At 36.5% G+C, this 19,585-nt stretch overlaps 1 protein-coding gene across 1 annotated transcript in view; it reads right to left on the reverse strand.

The window, feature by feature from the left end:
• Nucleotides 1-19,585, reverse strand: part of CPA6 (carboxypeptidase A6) — a 264,167-nt gene that overhangs the window by 215,873 nt on the left and 28,709 nt on the right. The gene's annotated exons all lie outside the window — the stretch shown is intronic.

A 19,585-nucleotide genomic window follows, 5' to 3' on the forward strand; every position in this document is an offset into this window, starting at 1 on the left:
AATCCACAGGGTTCATTAACCCAAGATTTAAAGCCCAGAAACATGGACCACCTCACAAAGTTCCAGCTATCTTATTGTGGACTTTTTATGCATGCGTTAATCAGTTAGTCTATATCCTTAACTCTGAGGTTCGTGCCAAAGAAAGCACTTTGATGACATCAGTTTCAGAGTATGCCCCAATCTTGAAACTCTTTCCTACCCCATCTTCCATGATATTGTACAGTGCTGTCCTAGTTGGGTTTTTTGCTTGAATGAATGAATAAAAGAAGAAATGATTATTAATATTCACTGGTTTGTTTGTCCGACTATTCATCTATCCCTCCATCCATTTCTAAAACTAGCTCTTATGATCATTGCACTATGCTGGACACTGGACATAGAAAGATATATGAGACCTAATAATTAAGAAGGCCCCTAGAGTCTAGTACAGTTTTCTCAGATTTGAATATATTATTCCATCTGTTGTTGTAATCCTACTTGTTATTTTTAAAGATCTTGCTCTTAACATCACCTCTGTGAAGGATTCCATAAATTCCATATGCCAAATCACCAAAGATTCAGTGGAACTCCCTAAACCTTTCATTTTTGGCAGTTACTCTCATACCTGGGTCTCTAGTTATAGATATTTGCACATACACATATTAGCTGCCATGCCCACTCAGAACTTGGGTGTAAGCTTAAGTATAGGAATTGTTATTCATCTTTGTTTCTCATAGGTACTCGATCAAGTTCCATAATGTCTCATTCCGTAGCTAAGACTTGACTGGTCTTGACAGAATGATGTCATGTTCTTATCATTGCTCATATATCAGAGGTTAATATATTTAAAGTTGTCAAAGACAACAGAAATAATTTAAAGTAACATGATTATTAACTACTACCCAAAATTAGAAGTTTAAAAATCTGTATGAATAATTACAACCACATCAAATAAACTTAATATACTAAGAAATTTGGTTCTAGCTATCTATTGGAGACGTGCGATATTTAAAAATGATCACAGTGCTTTTTCAAAGGTATGTTATTTTAAATCACACTGCACGTAAAGCAATATTAGTGTTCAGGAGTAAGAAGTTCTGAAATTAAGAGTCCTATTAAACTCTCAGAAGCAAGATAAACAGTCATATCAACTTAAGGAGCTGATATAGCACACATTAGAAGAGGTAACCATAGAAGGAAATTCTTATCAAGTTAAAAATGCAAGTCAGAAAATACCGTAGTGAATCAACGGAGATTTTTAAAAAATTGACTTCAATATATATTCAAGTTATGAATAAGTTGCAGGGAAAATATTACATATTCAAATGTGGGATGTATTTCAAGAGACAACAAAGTGCCAATGAATACAAACTTGAGATGACAAGTATAACTATATCACACAGTCAGTATGGTACAAGTTTATCCACAATATATTTAGTGTACAAATCATTTTTTTTATAAACAAAATAATTAAGGATGAGTGACTAGTCTAACTAAATCATATTCCCTGAAGGATAAAACTGTACATTAACTTGAAAATTACATTCTGATAACTGCAAGCATTTGTCACTTCTGTCTTCCCTTCACATAATGATACAAAAGTGACCCTTACAGAAACAAAGAAAACAAGAGGAAATTCACATATGAACAAAATATTTGACTGAGATTAGTGGGCTCATCAGTATCTTTGTTTTCTGCTCCCTCTTTAGCATACCACGGACTATATTTTTCATCTGCTGACATCTATGTGGCCCTGGGCAACCAGTCTGGTCAATGGCATGTAGGTAGAAATGATGTGTGTCCCTTTCAGTCCTGACCCCTGAAACTTCCCTTGAAACCCTCTTCACTTCTCTTTCCCCATTTGCTGAGGGGTGCAGAGGGTCCATTGCAAAAGAGGCTTGAGAAGATGGCAGCAAAGATGCAAAGAGCTTGGATCCTTGAATGACTCTGTGGAATAGAGCACCCTTAGCCCTCACACTGTGTCATGAGCAAGAAACAAATCTTTTCTTTTTTAAAAGATATATCTATAATATTTATTAAGGCATAATTTTATACAGTAAAAAGCACAGATCTTATATGTTCAATTAGGCAAGAGCAACAAAAAAATCTTTAGCGCTCCTCATATATTTCTGTGCCTATGATGGTTTGTGATATTTAAATTCAAGATATAAATATCTCTGTTAAATACTTTACCAAGTTACTTCACTGTCTTATATTTTTAAATTTTTCTAATGTTTATCTACATAGCACCCTGAATGTTGAATAAACTTCGGGAAATTGGCTTTTAGTGAAAATAATCTACTACAGGCCCATTTTAGAAAGAAAATATTACCTGTAAGGACCAAAACATGAACTGATAAATTAAAATGAAACCCCAAACAAATCTTTGGCATCAACTCCAAAACCTTTTTGATTGATAGAGAATAATTCCCTTATGAACTATGCTGGAGTTGACACATCATCTTTTTGTCCTAGAGTATGCCTGTGAAAAGACAAAAAAAACAGATTTAAAAAACAAGAGAGTAGTGAAAAGTTGAGGGTGATGAAGGGCTATTTCACTTGTTAAAGTGTGAACTATGTGCTGGCAGCTACTTGAAAACATAATTTATTTTCATAAGTCTAACAATGCATTTCATCACTGTACTATTTTTATTGAAACTGCTCTGTAAAGAATTTTAATGATGAAAAGTAAACATTTTTACCCTATTGAGATTTCTAACAGTGAAGTTTATCTTTCTTGCTATAATTTATTATGTATATATGATGTATTCCTTAGCTCTATGATTTCAAGAGTTGGCATGGTAGGCTATTTTTCACTAAAGCTAGTATCACACAGAAATGCTGACCCTTAACTGATGGGTTTATTAAGTGGCAACAGGTCCTATTAGTAGGAAGTTAGTGTACTTCACCATTAAATCATAGGTCTCCTTAAAAGTGTCGACCTCTTTGCTTCAAATTAGGGCACAGATAATCAGTGCAAATTAATACCCAAAGTAGTTCACATGTAATATTTATGGGCTGATAATATGCTAGAGCTGTAAAAGTAGATATATATTCACTAAGAGTCATACCAATTAGCATAGACCCATAAGCCTAGGGCACAAAGGACTCTAGTGAGGGGCTAGTTCACACAAGCAGGAATAGAAACCTGAATAAAAATTCCAACATTGACTCGGGGGCCCACCATTATGGTCCATCTCTCGTTAGTGAGGCTGGTGGCTTCAACGTTATCAGTGCAATGGTGACCGTGAAAAGGTTGGTCCCAAACAGGAAAATAACTGTGAAATGAAATTCTTTCTGTTTTCCATGCAGCATTTATAAATTGTGTGACCCAGGATCGCCATTTTTTTCTGTAGCACTCTCTTAGGGAACAAATGATAGGATACTCACAGCTATTACTAGAGTTCCCCCACCACACACACACACCCTCCACCAGTACATCTTTGGTAAAGCCAACAAATTTAATTAGGGACTTTGAAGATCCCCTAGTGCATAAGCTATCAGGAGAAACAGGACACTCATAGAAGGTAGAACAAACCATGGACCATGGTGCAGTCAGGATCTCTGGCTTACTCCTGAAATTAGTGGAAGTTGGGCAAAGGAGCCACATTTCAAGTCATCGAGATTACTTGCTGAATGGATGGTCTTATATATAGGTGAATTCCTGTTCTGGAGAACTTTGAAAAAGTTCCTTAAAAGATTTGTTCCCAAAAGACCTGCTTGAAAGCATACCTACAAGGCCCAATAAGGACCTTACTCTGCGCTGTCCTCTAGGGCAGTGCTTCCTAAACCTTTCCACATCATGGCACACATGGAAAATGATAGCATTTGTATGGGATACTTGGGGAAACAGGAATATGGAATCCTGGGTGAGGAGGCGGTGACAGGTGAACTTAAGGTTGATAAGATGGATTTCCCAGCACATAGTTTGGAAGCTCTGTTCCAGAGAAGATGAATGAGTAATACTGAGTGAGGGCCTAGTGAGAGGTCTAGAATCTATTAAGTAATAATAACAGTAATAGAAATAGCTATCATTCATCGAATACTAACCATGTGCCAGCCACTGTACCCAATGCATTAGGTACACTTTTCTTCATTACATTCAAAAAATTAAAGAAATTTAATAATGAGTAAATAGTGAATACAAAAAAGAAAAGTATAAAAAGAGCCAAATGGAAATTTTAGAGATGAAAAATATGTTAACTAACGTGAAAAATACATTGCATAGACTCACAGATTTGGGATGGCAGAGAAAAAAAGTCAATGAATATAAAAATGAATAGAAATCATTCAATCAAAAAACAGAGCAAGAAAGATGGAAGAAAAATAAATAGAGCCTTGAAGATCTGTGGGTCAATATCAAACATTGCAAAATACATGTAATTAAAATCCCAGAAGAACAGGGGAACGATCAGAAAGTAATTAAGGAAAAAATGGCTCAAATCTACCCAAATTTGGTGAAAAACATTAATTTACAAATCCAATAAATTCCATAAATCTAAAGCAGGACAGACCAAACGAAATACACCTGGACATATGAGTCAAGTTTTTGAAAGCCAAAGATAAAGAGAAAATCTTGAAAGCAGCAAGATAAAAATGACTCAGCACATAGATGGAAACAATGATATGAACAATGGCTATCTTCTCATCAGAAACAATGAAGACCACAGATATTGGAATGGCATAGTCAAAGTGCTGAAAGAATAAAACCCTGTCAGTCAAGAATTCTCTTTCCAGGGAAATGATTATTTCAATATGGGGGTGAAATAAAGCCATTTACAGGTAAACAAAAACTCAGCTAATTGCTAATGGACCTGTGCTACAAGAAATGCTTCTTAAAAAAGCCCTTCAGACTAAAGGGAAGTGAAACAAAAAGGTTACTCAGATTCAGAGGAAGGAATGAAGAGCACTGGAAATGTGGAAATACAGGTATATGTGGTATGTGTATATGTACATATATGTGCGTGTATATACACAAATACACATATGCACACATACATTTATTTCTACTCTCACAATTTTTTCTTTCCTTTCTGAACTTCTTTAAAACATATAACTTTTTAAAGCAAAAATAATAAAATTGTGTTACTGGGTTTAAAACTTATATACATGAAGTATATATGACATAATAGCAAAAAAGAATGGATGTATAGATCTTTATCAATGTAAAGTTCCTATATTTTATGTTAAAAAGGTCAGTATTAACATGAAATAGGTTGTTAGAGTTAAAAAATGCTTACCGTAACAGTAAATAAATAGAGCTACAAATTTAATAGAGAAATTAAAATGTCATACAAAAATACTTATTTTTCAGAAAGAATATAGAAAAAGCTGATGAGAAACAGAAAATAAAATAGAGAACTAAATCCAATTATATCAAAAATTATGAATTAAACACTCCAGTCAATAGGCAGAGATTGTTAGATGAGATTAAAAAAGCAATATACAGACACTTTAAAGTCAAAAACAGATGGGTTGAAAGTTAAAAGATGGAGGAAGTATACCAATCAATAAATATATGATAGCTGTAGTACACAAAATAGACTTAAAGGCAAATAAAATTACAGGAAACAAAGAGGTACATTCCATGTTTTTCAAAGGGTCAATATACAGCAGGTAGACATAACAATTATAAATGCATATGTATCTAACAACAGAGCTTCAAAATACATGGAGCAAAAACTGCTAGAATTAAAGGAGAAAGACAAGTCAACACTTACAGGAGATCAACACTCTCCCCTCAGTAACTGATAGAACAAGTAGAGGGAAAAAAAAAATCAATGAGAATAGAGAAAACCTGAAAAATAGCAACAAACCTGACATGTACAGAACCTTTCATAAAACCAAGAGTGGAATATGCATTTGTGAAGTGCACATGGGATATTCACCAGGATAACCAAATGTTAGGCTAGAGAAAACTTCATAAATTTCAAAGAACCAAAGTCATACAGAATTTATTCTCCAGTCACAATGGAATTAAATTAGAAACCAATAAATTACAGGGAGAATTAGGAAATAATCTTGAACTGAATGGAAATAAAAACACAATATATTAAAGTGTGTGGCATGAACCTAAAACAGTGCTTAGAAGGAAGTTAATAACTTGAAATGTTTATATTGGAAAGGAAGAATGGTTTAAAACAAATAGTCAAAGACTCCACCTTAAGAAATTTAATAAACAAGAGCAAATTTGATCCAAACTAAATAGAAAAAAAATCACAAAGTTAAAAGCAATGAAAATGAAAGATATAAATGAAGTCAGCGAAAAAAGTTGCTTTCTTGAGGAAAAAAAATCAATAGATAAAGTGATCAAGAAAAAATATGTATACATTACCAGTATCAGGAATAAAAGAGAGGATATCACTACAGATTCTATAGACATTAAGAGGCTAATAAAAGAACATTATGAATAACTTTATGCCAACAAATCTGATAATCCAGAGGAAAGGGAAAATGCCTCAGAAGACCAAAATTACCAAAACTACAAGAAGAAACAGAAATTTTGAATACACTTTTATCAAATAAAGAGTTAAATTAGTAAGTTAAACTCCCTTATAAAGAAAGGCCAGGGGCTTCCTTGGTGGCGCAGTGGTTGAGAGTCCGCCTGCCGATGCAGGGGACACGGGTTCGTGCCCCTGTCCGGGAGGATCCCACATGCCGCGGAGCGGCTGGGCCCGTGAGCCATGGCCGCTGAGCCTGCGCATCCGGAGCCTGTGCTCCACAATGGGAGAGGCCACAACAGTGAGAGGCCCGCGTACCGAAAAAAAAAAAAAAAAAAAAAAAAAAAAAAAGAAAGGCCAAAGCACAGATAACATCACTGGTGAATTGAAACAAATATTTAAGAAAAATAATATAAATATTAAATGAACTCTTTCACAAAACAGAAAAGGACACTCTCCAACACATTTATGAGGTGAATATTATCTGGATATGAAAGCGAGACAAAAATATGAACGAATAAAGAAACAATAGCCAAATATCTCCCCCAAAGACATTTTAAATGTTAGCAAGTCAAACAATATTTGAAAGGATCATATTACATGACAAAACAGGGTTTATTCTGGAACTAAAAGCTTGTCTTAATAGTAAAAAAAACAAATCGATAAACGAATAGATAATATTAATGAAGGAAAATAATCATATGATCACACAATAGGTGAGAAAACTCATTTGACAAAATTAACATCCATTCCTGATAGAAAAAAAAATCTTAGCAAACTAGTAATAGATGGGAATTAGCCTTACAAAGATCATCTATAAACATCCATTTATGATTAAATAAAACCTCTCAACAAAGTGGGTATAGAGGGAATGTACTTCAACATAATAAAGGCCATATATGACAAGTCCATAGCTAACATCATACTCAACAGTGAAGCACTGAAAGCGTTTCATCTAAGATCAGGAACAAGCCAAGATGCCCACTCTCATCCTTTTATTCAACATAGTACTGGATGTTCTAGCCAGAGCAATCAGGCAAGAAGAAAAAAGTCATCCAAATCGGAAAGGAAGAAGTACAACTGTCACTATTTACAGATGACATATTATATCTGGAAAACCCTAAAGACTCTATCAAAAAATTATTAGAATAAACAAATTCAGCAAAGTTGTAGGATACAAAATCAATATACAAGTATCTGTTGCATTTCTATACAATGATAATGAACCAGCAGAAAGAGAAATTTAAAATCCCATTTACAATTGCATTAAAAAAATGCTTAGGAATAAATTTAACCAAGGAGGTGAAAATTCTGTACACTGAAAACTATAAGACATTGAGGAAAGAAACTGAAGTTGACACAAATAAGTGGATATTCTGTGCTCATGGATTGGAAGAATACTGCTGAAATGTCCATGCTATTCAAAGTAATCCTAAGATTTAATGCAATCCCTATTAAAATTCCAATTGCATTTTTCACAGAACTAGACCAAACAATCCTAAACTTTTATGAGACCACAAAGGACCCTGAATAACCAAGACAATCTTAAGAACAAAGCTGAAGGCTGATTTCAAATTATATTACAAAGTTAAAGTAATCAAAACAGAATAGAATTGGCATAAAAACAGACACATGGATCAAGGAACAGAAGAGAGAGCCCAGAAATAACTTACATGGTCAATTAATTTATGACAAAGGCACTAAGAATATACAATGGGGAAAGACAGTCTCTTAATAAATGGTGTTGGGAAAACTGGACAGCTACATGCAAAAGAATGAAACTGGACTCCTCTCTTACACCATACACAAATGTCAACTCAAAATGGATTAAAGACTCGAATGTAAGACCTGAAACCGTAAAATTCCTAGAAGAAAACAGGCAGTAAGCTCCTTGACATTGGCCTTGGCAATGATTTTTTGGATTTGACACCACAGGCAAAGGCAACAAAAGCAAAAATAAACAAGTGAGACTACATCAAACTGAAAAGCTCCTGCATAGCAAAGGAAACCACGAACAAAATGAAAAGGCAATTTACTTAAAGGGAAAAAAATTTTGCAAATCCTATACCTAGTAAGCGGTTAGTATCCAAAATATAAAAAGAACTCATATAACTCAATAGCAAAAAAAACAAACAATACAATTTAAAAATGGGCAGAGGATCTGAGTAGATATTTTTACAAAGAAGACATACAGATGGCCAAGAGGTGTATGAAAAGGTGCTCAACATCACTAATTATCAGGAAAATTCTATTCAACACCTTGATGGGATATCACCTCACACCTGTTAGAATGGCTATCATCAAAAATACAAGCAATAAGAAGTGTTTGCAAGGATGTGGAGATAAGAGAACCCTTGTGTACTGTTGGTGGGAATGTAAATTGGAGCAGCCACTATGGAAAACAATATGGAGGTTCCTCAAAAAACTAAAAATAGAACTACCATATGAGCCAGCAATTCCAGTTCTGGGTGTTTATCCAAAGAAAAACACTAACTCAAAAAGATATATACCCCCCCATGTTTACTGCAGCATTAATTACAATAGCAAAGATATGGAAACAACCTACGTATCCACTGATGGATGAATGGATAAAGAAAATGAATGGATTTCACACACACACACACACACATGAATATTATTCAGCCATAAAAAAGGAAATTTTGCCATTTGCAACAACATGGATGGACCTTGAGAGCATTATGCTAAGTTAAGTAAGTCAGACAGAGGAAGACAAATACTGTATGATATCACTTATATGTGGAGTCCAAACAAAACAAAACATACCAAAACCAATAATATGAGCTCATAGATACAGAGAACAGATTGGTGGTCACCAGAGGGGGTCAAAACATTGCAGTAATAAAATAAATACATCACTGGGATGTAATGTACAGCATGGTGACTCTAGTTAATGATACTGCATTGCATATTTGAGAGTTGGAAAGAAAGTATATCTTAAAAGTTCTGATCAAAAGAAAAAATTTTGTAGCAATGTATGGTGATGGATTTTAACTAGACTTATTGTGGTGATTCCACAATCTATACAAATATTGAATCATTATATTGTATACCTAAAACTAGTACGATGTATGTCAATTTTACCTCATTAAAAAAAACAGAATAAATCTCTAACATTTGCATACTTAGAAAAATTTGTAGTAGAATTTTCTACCATGCTAACAAATATCTCAAATGAAGACTTGTGAATTTGAAGCCCATTAAAATATTTCAAAATTTAAAAAGAGCATCTATGAAAAACTTAGAGCTAATATGATACTTGAAAGACAGATTGCTTTCCTGCTAACGTCAAGGAAAGGGTGTTTTCTCCCACTACTTGTATTCAACGTTTTATTGGAGGTTCTAGCTGTTGAAATGAGGCAAGAAAAATATATAAAAGACATACAAGTTGGAAAGGAATAAGTAAAACTATTCAGAGATGACATGACTGTACAAGTAGAAATCCTAAAGAATTTACATAAAACCTACTAGAACTCATAAGTGAATTTAGTAGGGCCATAAGGTACATTGAGTAATGGCCCCCAAAGATATCCAGGTTCTAATATCTGGAACCTGTGAATTTTACTTTATATCTGCAAAGTCTCTTGTGCTATATGATTAAGTTAAGGACCTTGAGATGGAAAGATTGTTCTGGATTATCTGTCTAGGTGGGTCCTAACTATAATCACAGGTGTCCTTATAAGCGAAAGGCATAGGGAGGTTTGACTACAGAAGAGGTGAAGGTGATATGGTGATGAAAGCAGTCTTTGAAGATGAAGGAAAAGGCCATATGCCAAGCAGACAGGTGGCCACTAAAAGCTGAAAAAGGCAAAGAAAGTTTTTCCTTCACAGCCTTCAGAAGGAACCAGCCCTGCTAACACCTTGACTTTAGCCCAGTGAAACTGAATTCTGACTTCTGTTCTCCAAAACTGTTGAGAATAGATTTGTGTTGTTTTAAGCTACTAAATCTATGATTTGTTACAGCATCAATAGAAAATTGACATAGAGATCAATATAAAAATTAAATTTCTATATACTAGCAATGAAAATTCAAAAAATGAAAGATAATTCCATTCATAACAGCATCAAAGACAGACTCAGGAATTAACAAATTATGTATAAAATCTCATAGAAAACTGTAAAATATCACTGAAAGAAGTTTAATAGGACATAAACAAATGGAGATATGTACCATGTTCATGGGTTGGAAAGCTTAGGATGGCAACTTTCCCCAAGTTGATGTATAGGTTCAGTGCAATTCCAGTCAAAATCTACAACACCTACAGATTTTTGAGAAATTGACAACATCTACGACACCAAAACAATTTTTTTTTTAAAGAGGAGAAAAGTCAGATGACTTATACTACCTGATTTCAAGACTTAATAGAAAATCGTGTAATCAAATAGCATGGTATTGGCATAGGAATAGAAACATAGATCAATGAAGAGAATAGAGAAGCTAGAAAGAGACCCACGTTTATATGGTCAATGAATTTTTCAACAGAGAGGCCAATTTGAGAGTGAAAAAAATATTTTCAATAAACTGTGCTAGAATAATTGGCTATCCACATGCAAGAAATGAACCTTGACTCTTAACCTCGTACTATACCCAAAATTTAAGTCAAAATGGATCATAAATCTAAATGTGAGAATTTTAAAACTATAAAACCTCTAGAAGAAAACCTAGGAAAAAAAATTTTCTGACTGTGGTTTTCTTAGATTTGACACCAATAACATTTTCTTTTCTGACTTGTGCTTATTGTGTCCTAGAAGAAAGAAATTGATAAATCAGATGCCATCAAAATTAAGAACTAGCTTTTTGAGATACACTATCAAGGAAATAAAAACACAAGCTACAGACTGGGAGAAAATACTCACAAAACATATCTAACCAAAGATTTGTTTCCAAAATATATAAAGAGCTCTTAAAACTCACAGTAAGAAGACAAAAGAAACCTTAATTTTAAATTGGGCAAAATATTTGAACAGACCTTATACAATAGATATGTATCTTTAAAAAATTCTTTTATGAACACTTCATAAGAGAGGTTATGTAATTTGGGTGAAAACTCTACAGTAGAATATAAATGAATTGTCAGCAAGGCACAAAGAAGCTCAGTATAATTGATCATTAGGAAAATGAAAATTAAACATTGAGAAACCACTACAAGCCCACGAGAATAGCTAATATTAAAGACTGACAATACCAAGTGTTGGTGATGATGCAAAGCAACTGAAACCCTCATGCCCTGCTGATGGGAATGCAAGATGGTACAGCTACTTTGAGCAGTTTGACTGCAAATTATAACATTAAACATAACTTATAACATGGCCCAACAGTTCTACTTCTAGGTATTTACCCAAGAGAAATAAAAACCTATGTCCAGAGAAATATTTTTATGATTATTTATAGCAGGATTATTCATAATAGCAAAAAAATAGAAACAACGCAAATGTCCATCAACTGATAAAGAGATAAAAAATGTGGTTATTTATACAATGGAACACTAGTCGGCAATAAAAGGGATGAACTACTGACACAAGCTACAAACAAAATGAACCACAAGATAGTAAACATAAAAGACTACATACTGTGTATTTCCATTTATATGATATTCTGGAAAAGGCAAAACCATTATTACAGAAAGCATACAAGAGGTTTCTAGGACCAAGGGCAGGGCTAGGGATTGACAAAAAAAAAAAAAAAAGAGGCCCTATGGTACTTTATGGGGTGATGGATTTTCTAAAAATTTTCTAAATTTTTCTAAAACTAGATTCTGGTGGCAGTTGTCCAACTAATGACATTTACTAAGCTCACTAAATTGTATACTTGAGTGATTTTACGAAATGTAAATTATACCTCAATAAACCTGTTAATGAAACCCACACAATTCTATGAGATAGATGTTACTCCCATTGTAAAACAGAAAACAGTCTCAGAGAGATTGGGCGTCTAGAGATTTTTGCTACTGTCAGAGGCAGTGTTTTCTCATGAGGAAAACAAGGCACAAGAGGAGGCTTAAAGTTCAGGCTTTGCCACTTAATAGTCATAAGACTTTAAGCAAGTCATTCAACTTTTCAGCTTTAGTTCCTTAATCTATGAAAACGACTTAAAGACAAACTACCTTCCTTATTATTTTGTGTTTTGAATGAGATAAATGACATAAAGGACCAGACCCTTAGTAGAGCCTCAATGAAAGTAAACTCCCTTCCCTTTCCCCTCTTGAGGGGGAAAAAAAAAAAAAAAATCACTCAGTCTCCTGTTTAATAATCAGAAGAAAGATTTAGATTACTTTAAAAAAAATGGTATTTACTGAGGAAAAATAGGAATTTTTCATTAGGAGCCCTCTTGGACATTAGAGTTAGCTGACCCTCAAATTCTACCCAGGTTCTTGCAGTCATGGAAAAAAACATACATGAAACTCATTTTACTGTATAATTCTTTCCTTCCCCTGTTTTTCTATGAAGTCTGACATATAAAACTACCATCACTTCATGTAAGTTTCAATAAAAATCAAAATACATTACGTATGTGTGTGTAACTCACATGAACATGAAAGAACATGATTTGAACCATAGCTTTTTCGTAGGAAGTAAATGAACTTTGAAACCATATACTAAGATGGAGTCTTAAATGACAGTTTCAGAAATATCAGCTGTTCATTCAATTAGGTTCAGCAAATGATAGCCTGGTTGAAGTCACTAAATGGAAAATCTTATGAGTTCTCAAAGAGCCCAAAGTATTTTATCATTTAATGTTATTTAACTAGATAGTAATGAATGCCTTCCCTCTTCATTATGCGTGTCCATGGGGGGTTCCCATACTTGACTGTACATAAAAAAAAGACCCTCCACACCAGAAATTACAATTTCATAGGACAGATGTAATAAGTATTTAAAAAAATAACCTCTGGTGATCCTGGTGCAGATTATTCTGAATCATACTTAATTTATAGGTACCTACTTCTCAAGGTCTTTCTCCCTCAGGACAATTTTTCATGATAATTCTAGTTCAGGGTTCCCAAGTGTGCTCTTAGGATATTAACTGGTATTATAAAGTAGGATTTATGACTAAATAAGTTTGAGAATACACTCTGAGAAATACTCATTAAGTTTATAATGATCTACTTTTATACTTGCTGTTAGAATCAACTAGCACATATCAATGTTTCCTTATTTTGTGTCAATACTAATTCACTGTTTTCTTGTTTTCTTCCCTATTTCAGGTATAGATCTCCTCACTAAAACCTGTAAGATCCCTGAGACAGGCATATATTTTGTAAGTTCTTTGTGTCACACAAGGTGAACATGATAACTGATACTATCTAGGAAAGCAAAGACGCTGATACACAGACTGTGTAGCTAAATGATATCATGATGGAATTAGTTAGAAATGGCAAGAATGGCGCCTAGAAGTTCTATTACTACGTTCCAGGTCCAGTTCCTTTTTCTTTCCTGAATATGGCTTCAAAGAAGTTTCCAGAGGAAACCATACATTTGAAAGACCAGACGCTTATGGCAGGCCACTCCACAGAAGGTAAGCAACGCAATCTACTATATAGTTGACAGTAAAGAGAGAAAGACCTGGAAGAATGGCATGGTAGCAACCATGACATTGTTGGAGTAACTTTTTCCAAATGCTGTATCATTATGGCTTCTGGGCACTTGTAGCCATACAAAGGCAATGAAAAAGGGGTTAAGTAGAAAAACAGACAAGGTAATTAATTCACTAACTAACAATTTTTAAGTCCAAGCAGACTTGTGCCTAAAAATTGAAGCCATATTCATATTAACTGAGATGGACGAGCTTCAGAGATTAGACAGTCCTCGAAAATTGTATGTAAAATTTTGTTTCTATTTCCATTTTGGAGGAGCAGGTACGTAATATTCATCAGAATCATAAAAGGATTCACAACTCAGAAGGCGTTTCTCTCTCTCTGGTGTAAAGATTTTATTTTGGCTAATACAACCATGAGGCTTACCAAACCAGGGTTTTTCTTATGTTTCTCCAGACAGTTTTTTAAGTTCATTTAAAATATACACGCTAATAGAGTAGCTCTAATAGAGAGGCACTATTTACAGACCTGAAGCTGTGATGTCTTTGCTGGTCTCTGAGGCAGATATTTATATATTTACTGAAAGAGGCTCACTGAATAATCTTGGTTACAAAGTTGAAGAGCACACATTCTCTTAGTTTTATAAATACCAGAGAGTTTATAGACACTGAAAGAAAAGACACTATTTCTGGTAACTGACCTCAAGCTGTATTTGCTAAGCTAATATAAACTATTGCTCTCAATGAATATAACCATTTTCTCCAGCAATCATTGGGTGGCAATTCCCCCTGGACAATTAAAGTCTTCCTCAGTTCTTAGGTGAGCAAAAGATCTGCAAGTCAACGGGTGTTGTAATTCTTCTGGTATTTTTTCAGAGACAAAGGAATCATTAGATCTACAATTCCAAGTTTAAAACATTGTGGTATCATCAACAAATGTATGGGTAAAGTGGAGCAATTTTGCCCTAAGGACGATTTTTATAGCCTGGGTCTTCCGCCTTCACCTTTCCTTCTAGTGATTGATGATGGGGTTTACAGTAAATATACTTTTATGCTATGAAACATCAATAAGTAAATGTACTGACAAAAGAAAATGTAAAATAATTTGACTTCAAGGGAGTCGCATTTTATATATCATTATCTGGGAAGAAAAACATTCCAGAATTGGCAGGTGAATTTTGGTGGATCCAGTAAAAACATGCTAGTATTCAAATGTAAAATTCTGATCACCCCTCCCCACTAATCATAGATTTGTGATGACTTATTTCCATATTCTCCAACTAACCTTTATGCCAGGAACACATAAAGACAAGCCAATGGCTGGGAATATACATATGTTCTATGACAATAGAATATTGTACACGTATTAATTAGTGCCTACGGAAACAGTTATTTTTTCACTTAGGTACAGAACATATCCCAGGGTAATATCAGAGGAAACATGGTACAGTGGAGAGCGTACAGACTTTGAATTAGACAGAGTCATTCATTTATTCCTCATGTATATATTCCTCGTGGGCCCATTTGGTGCTAGGGAATAAAACATGAAACTCAGAGACACAGTCCCTGCTCCTGGAATTTAACAGCTTCCCTTCTGATGATGCTACTTATCTTCCAAGTATTTAATTTGCTAGGCCTCAGTTACCCCATCTGTAAAAGGAAATAATAATATTCATTTCTCAGAGTGCTGTGAAGAGTACGCTCGACAAAGTATCTGGTTCAATATCTAACAGGTAACATTTTAAATCTGAATTATTTTTAGACAGCTACTTAATTTTGAAGGGATAGACGCGCCATGACTGTGAAACAGTGGCAGATCAGAGAACATATTTCACGTTCTTTAAAGAACAAAGGGTGCAACGGCCCTGCCCGATGGTTTCATGAAAGTGTTTATAGTCTAGTGATTATTTTCTTTTGCTAAACTGCATCTAACCTCAGAGGCCTTACACATAGCAAGAGAAATGCAAAAGCACTGAAAGGTTTATACAGATCAAAACTTCAACTTAGGAATGTGTGAAACTGTGGCTAGAACCAAATTCAGGGGCGGTGAGCAAGAGAAGTTTTTCCTGGGAAGAACCTTAACTCCCTGTTGAGAGCAGAATGCTTTGACTTCTGCATCAGAATTGCAGCAGACGCTGAACTGTAACTGAAGACCTAACCCGGTGGCTCCCAAGCTTCTTCAACACTTAAAGACCTCTTTTTCCTCCCTCTTTCATGAACCCCAGGTTTGGAAAGATCATGTCTGCCGTGCATTGGAGAACGCAGGCACACAGTAAACCCTGTGTTCTCTATTATTAGTACAACTGCTACTATAGTGAGTTATTAAATAATTCCTCCATTGTTTAGTAAAAGAATATTTTATATAACATTTCTCATCATGAGGACACAAGGAGCATTACCACATGATGCTAATACCATTGTTGCCAAAAACCAAAGAAGCTCAAGGTCCTAATGACCTTGTGCAGCTCCACCATGGTAAATAAACAAAGGCCTTTAGGAAATACTGGAGCAGTTGAACATCCAGAAGCCCTGTCTGTATGCTTATGGGTCCAGGAAACCCAAGTTCAGAACCACTGGGTTTATTTGAAAGGTTCCTTTCCTTTCTGAAAAACATTTTAAATAGTCTCATATGAACCATAAGTTAAAGAGATGTAGTCATTGATCATCACTCTTTTCTTAAGAATATAAAAATGATGAATGCGTGCTCTCTATCGTGGATTCTTTTTGGAGCCTGGGCCACAGACAGCCCCATCTCTGCACCTTATCTATAGGGCTGGGCCCCAAGCATTTGGTTTGAATTACTTGAATCTATATGCCTGACCTTGGCTGGCTGGAACATGGCCAAACAGACACCAAATTCTTTCTGCCTAGAATTTAGGATTTCAACTGTGATACACAGAGACTGCAAAGAAAGATCAAATGAACACAAAGCTCTTAAAGAATGGTCCCTGAACATGCCTCAAAGTCCCCAGAGCCTTGCCTGAATCCTTGCAACAAATTTCCCATTTCGGTCTAAAGTAGCTCCAATTGGCTTCTGTTACTTGCAAACAATAAGCCCTTAAACAACATGTAATTCAAATGCTAATTTGTTAGAAAACCCAGACTATCTATGATAAATAACACAGAAAATATCAGATTCATCAGGGCCTCTATGAAGAATTTGAAACAAACTTATTATAAGTACCAGCACTCATTTCCAGGGCCCCCGGATACAGGAGCAGGTGCTGTGCTTGGGCTGGTGACAACACTCAGATAAATCCAATTTGTGGAACTGGGTACCATCTCTCCTCCTCGGTATCTATGTGCATCAGCTCACTGACACAAGCCTAAGAAGGCTCCAGGTTTGCAGCAGGGAGATCCAAATCCTGTCTCCAACAGTAGTGTGTGTGTGCAGATGCTCATGGGCACGTGTGTGTGCACACACTCGTCTGAAAGACAGGTGAATCCACAGACATCTGAAAGATAGGCGAATCCAGATTCGCCATTTCCCAAAGAGGGATGTCAGGTCCTGTGGGAGAGATTCAGGGTAAAGGGAGAGGGTGTCTGATGAGCCAGTCAGCAGTGAGTCTTGAATAGCCCGTGGGAAGTGGCAGCTGAATGAAAGACAGTCTGGCAGTACCGCAGTCAACACCCCGGGGGCACGGTTTCCCCAAGGAGAAACAGTGGTGGACAGATCCACCAAGCCGTGTAACAGTTTGGAGTCCAAGCTGACCTGCATTGCGATGGATCCCAGACCTCATAAGAGGAAGGAGCTCTCTTGCTTTCTCCCCCTCCCTTTCCCCCTACCTCTGCATCCCACACCCAGTTCATCTGTCTTGGTGAGTGTGCAGCAACCCACACTGATATGCACACTTGGGCTACTACCTGGAGTTGCTGGAATGGAAGTGAATCCCAGCTCAACCTGTGTGGAGCTGCCTCAGCTGCAGGGGACAGTGTCATCCCAGGGCCAAGGCAGGGACACAGCGGGGGCAGAGCTCCCTTACCCAGGCCTCGGTACAGCTTAGGTAGAGAGAAACAGTGCAGCTGGACGACTGAGGCTGCAACCTCATGTCCTGAAGGGCCCGGCAGCATCAGGAGAGCTATTGGTCCAGTTTGTGGACACACATTCACACCCTCAGTGGACAGCCAGCTCTGTCAGGGCAGCGGCAGGAGGAGTTCTGTCACGGAAAGTGATCAGCCAAGCACATGAATCAACACAGCTTCCCATGCTACACAAAGCACAGACACACACAGAACACATTGCAATTGCCTGTGGATTCGCCACAGGGTAGGACATTCTCTCTCACACAAGCAGCAGGATAAAGACCCACTGAGATCTGTTTGGGGAAACTTAAACCGGGAGCATGAACCCTCATGAGGGCTACGCAAGTTCCTTCTAGAAGGCCAGAGAGAGGGCCCACGCTTGTGGTCACTGAAGTGGAGAGGTTAGGAACTCGGCAAGCCTTCTCCCCCAAAAGTAGACTCATTTTAGAGACTAGCTCCTGCTCTAGGGACAACTCCTATTTCACCAGCCATGCTGGTCATTTTAACAGACAAAATATAGTTACCTCAAGTTCTGTCTTGGTAAATGAGGAAAGCCTGAATAGAGAAGCTGATTAGGTAGCTTGTCTTCAGCTGACTCTTAGCCATGTCATTTCCTCATTTCAAATTTTTATGGGGGACGCTTACAAGTCATTTACTTCTCATGGCTCTGCTTTTCAAAAGAGAGAGAGAAAGCCTTTCCCTGCTCTAGCAATTAAGCTCAGTGGAACCTAACGCACACATTCTGGGTAACAAGAAGTAGACAGTAAGTGCCCTGGGAAGTTTACAGGCAGCCTGGGAATAGTTCATCCATTGTTTCTAAGTCAGCCAGATTGATTGATTGATTTATAGTTTTAAAATGCTTTATTGCTAAAAAATGCTAATCACCATCTGAGCCTTCACTGAGTCATAATCTTTTTCCAACAGTAACATCAAAGATCACTGATCACAGAGCACAATAGCAAATATAATAATAATGAAAAAGCTTAAAATGTTGCAATAATTTCGAAAATGTGACACAGAGACATGAAGTGAGCAGGTGCTGTTGGGGAAAATGGCGCCAATAGACTTGCTCACCGCGGGGCTGCCACAGACCTTCTATGTGTAAAACACCCAGTGCCTGCGAAGCACGATAGAGCCATTAAGTGCAATAAAATGAAGTCTGCCTGTATTTACTCAAGAGAAATGAAAATGTGCACAATAAGAGCTGAATAAGAATATCCATATCAGCTTTGTTCATAATAGCCAAAGACTAGAAATGACCCAAATGTCCTTCAACAGGTGAGGGGATAAAAAATGGAGTTATAATCATACCACAGAAGTTACCCAGCAATAAAGAGGAGTGAATTACTGATACATGCAACAACACAAATGAGCCTCAAAGACATGATGCTGAAAAAAGCCAGATACAAAAGAATACATCCTGGGCTTCCTGGTGGCGCAGTGGTTGAGAGTCTGCCTGCCGATGCAGGGGACGCGGGTTCGTGCCCCGCTCCGGGAAGATCCCACGTGCCGCGGAGCGACTGGGCCCGTGAGCCATGGCCGCTGAGCCTGCGCGTCCGGAGCCTGTGCTCCGCAACGGGAGAGGCCACAA

The sequence above is a fragment of the Orcinus orca genome, chromosome 17, assembly GCF_937001465.1.
Source record: "Orcinus orca chromosome 17, mOrcOrc1.1, whole genome shotgun sequence".
In the NCBI taxonomy this organism is placed as follows: domain Eukaryota; kingdom Metazoa; phylum Chordata; class Mammalia; order Artiodactyla; family Delphinidae; genus Orcinus; species Orcinus orca.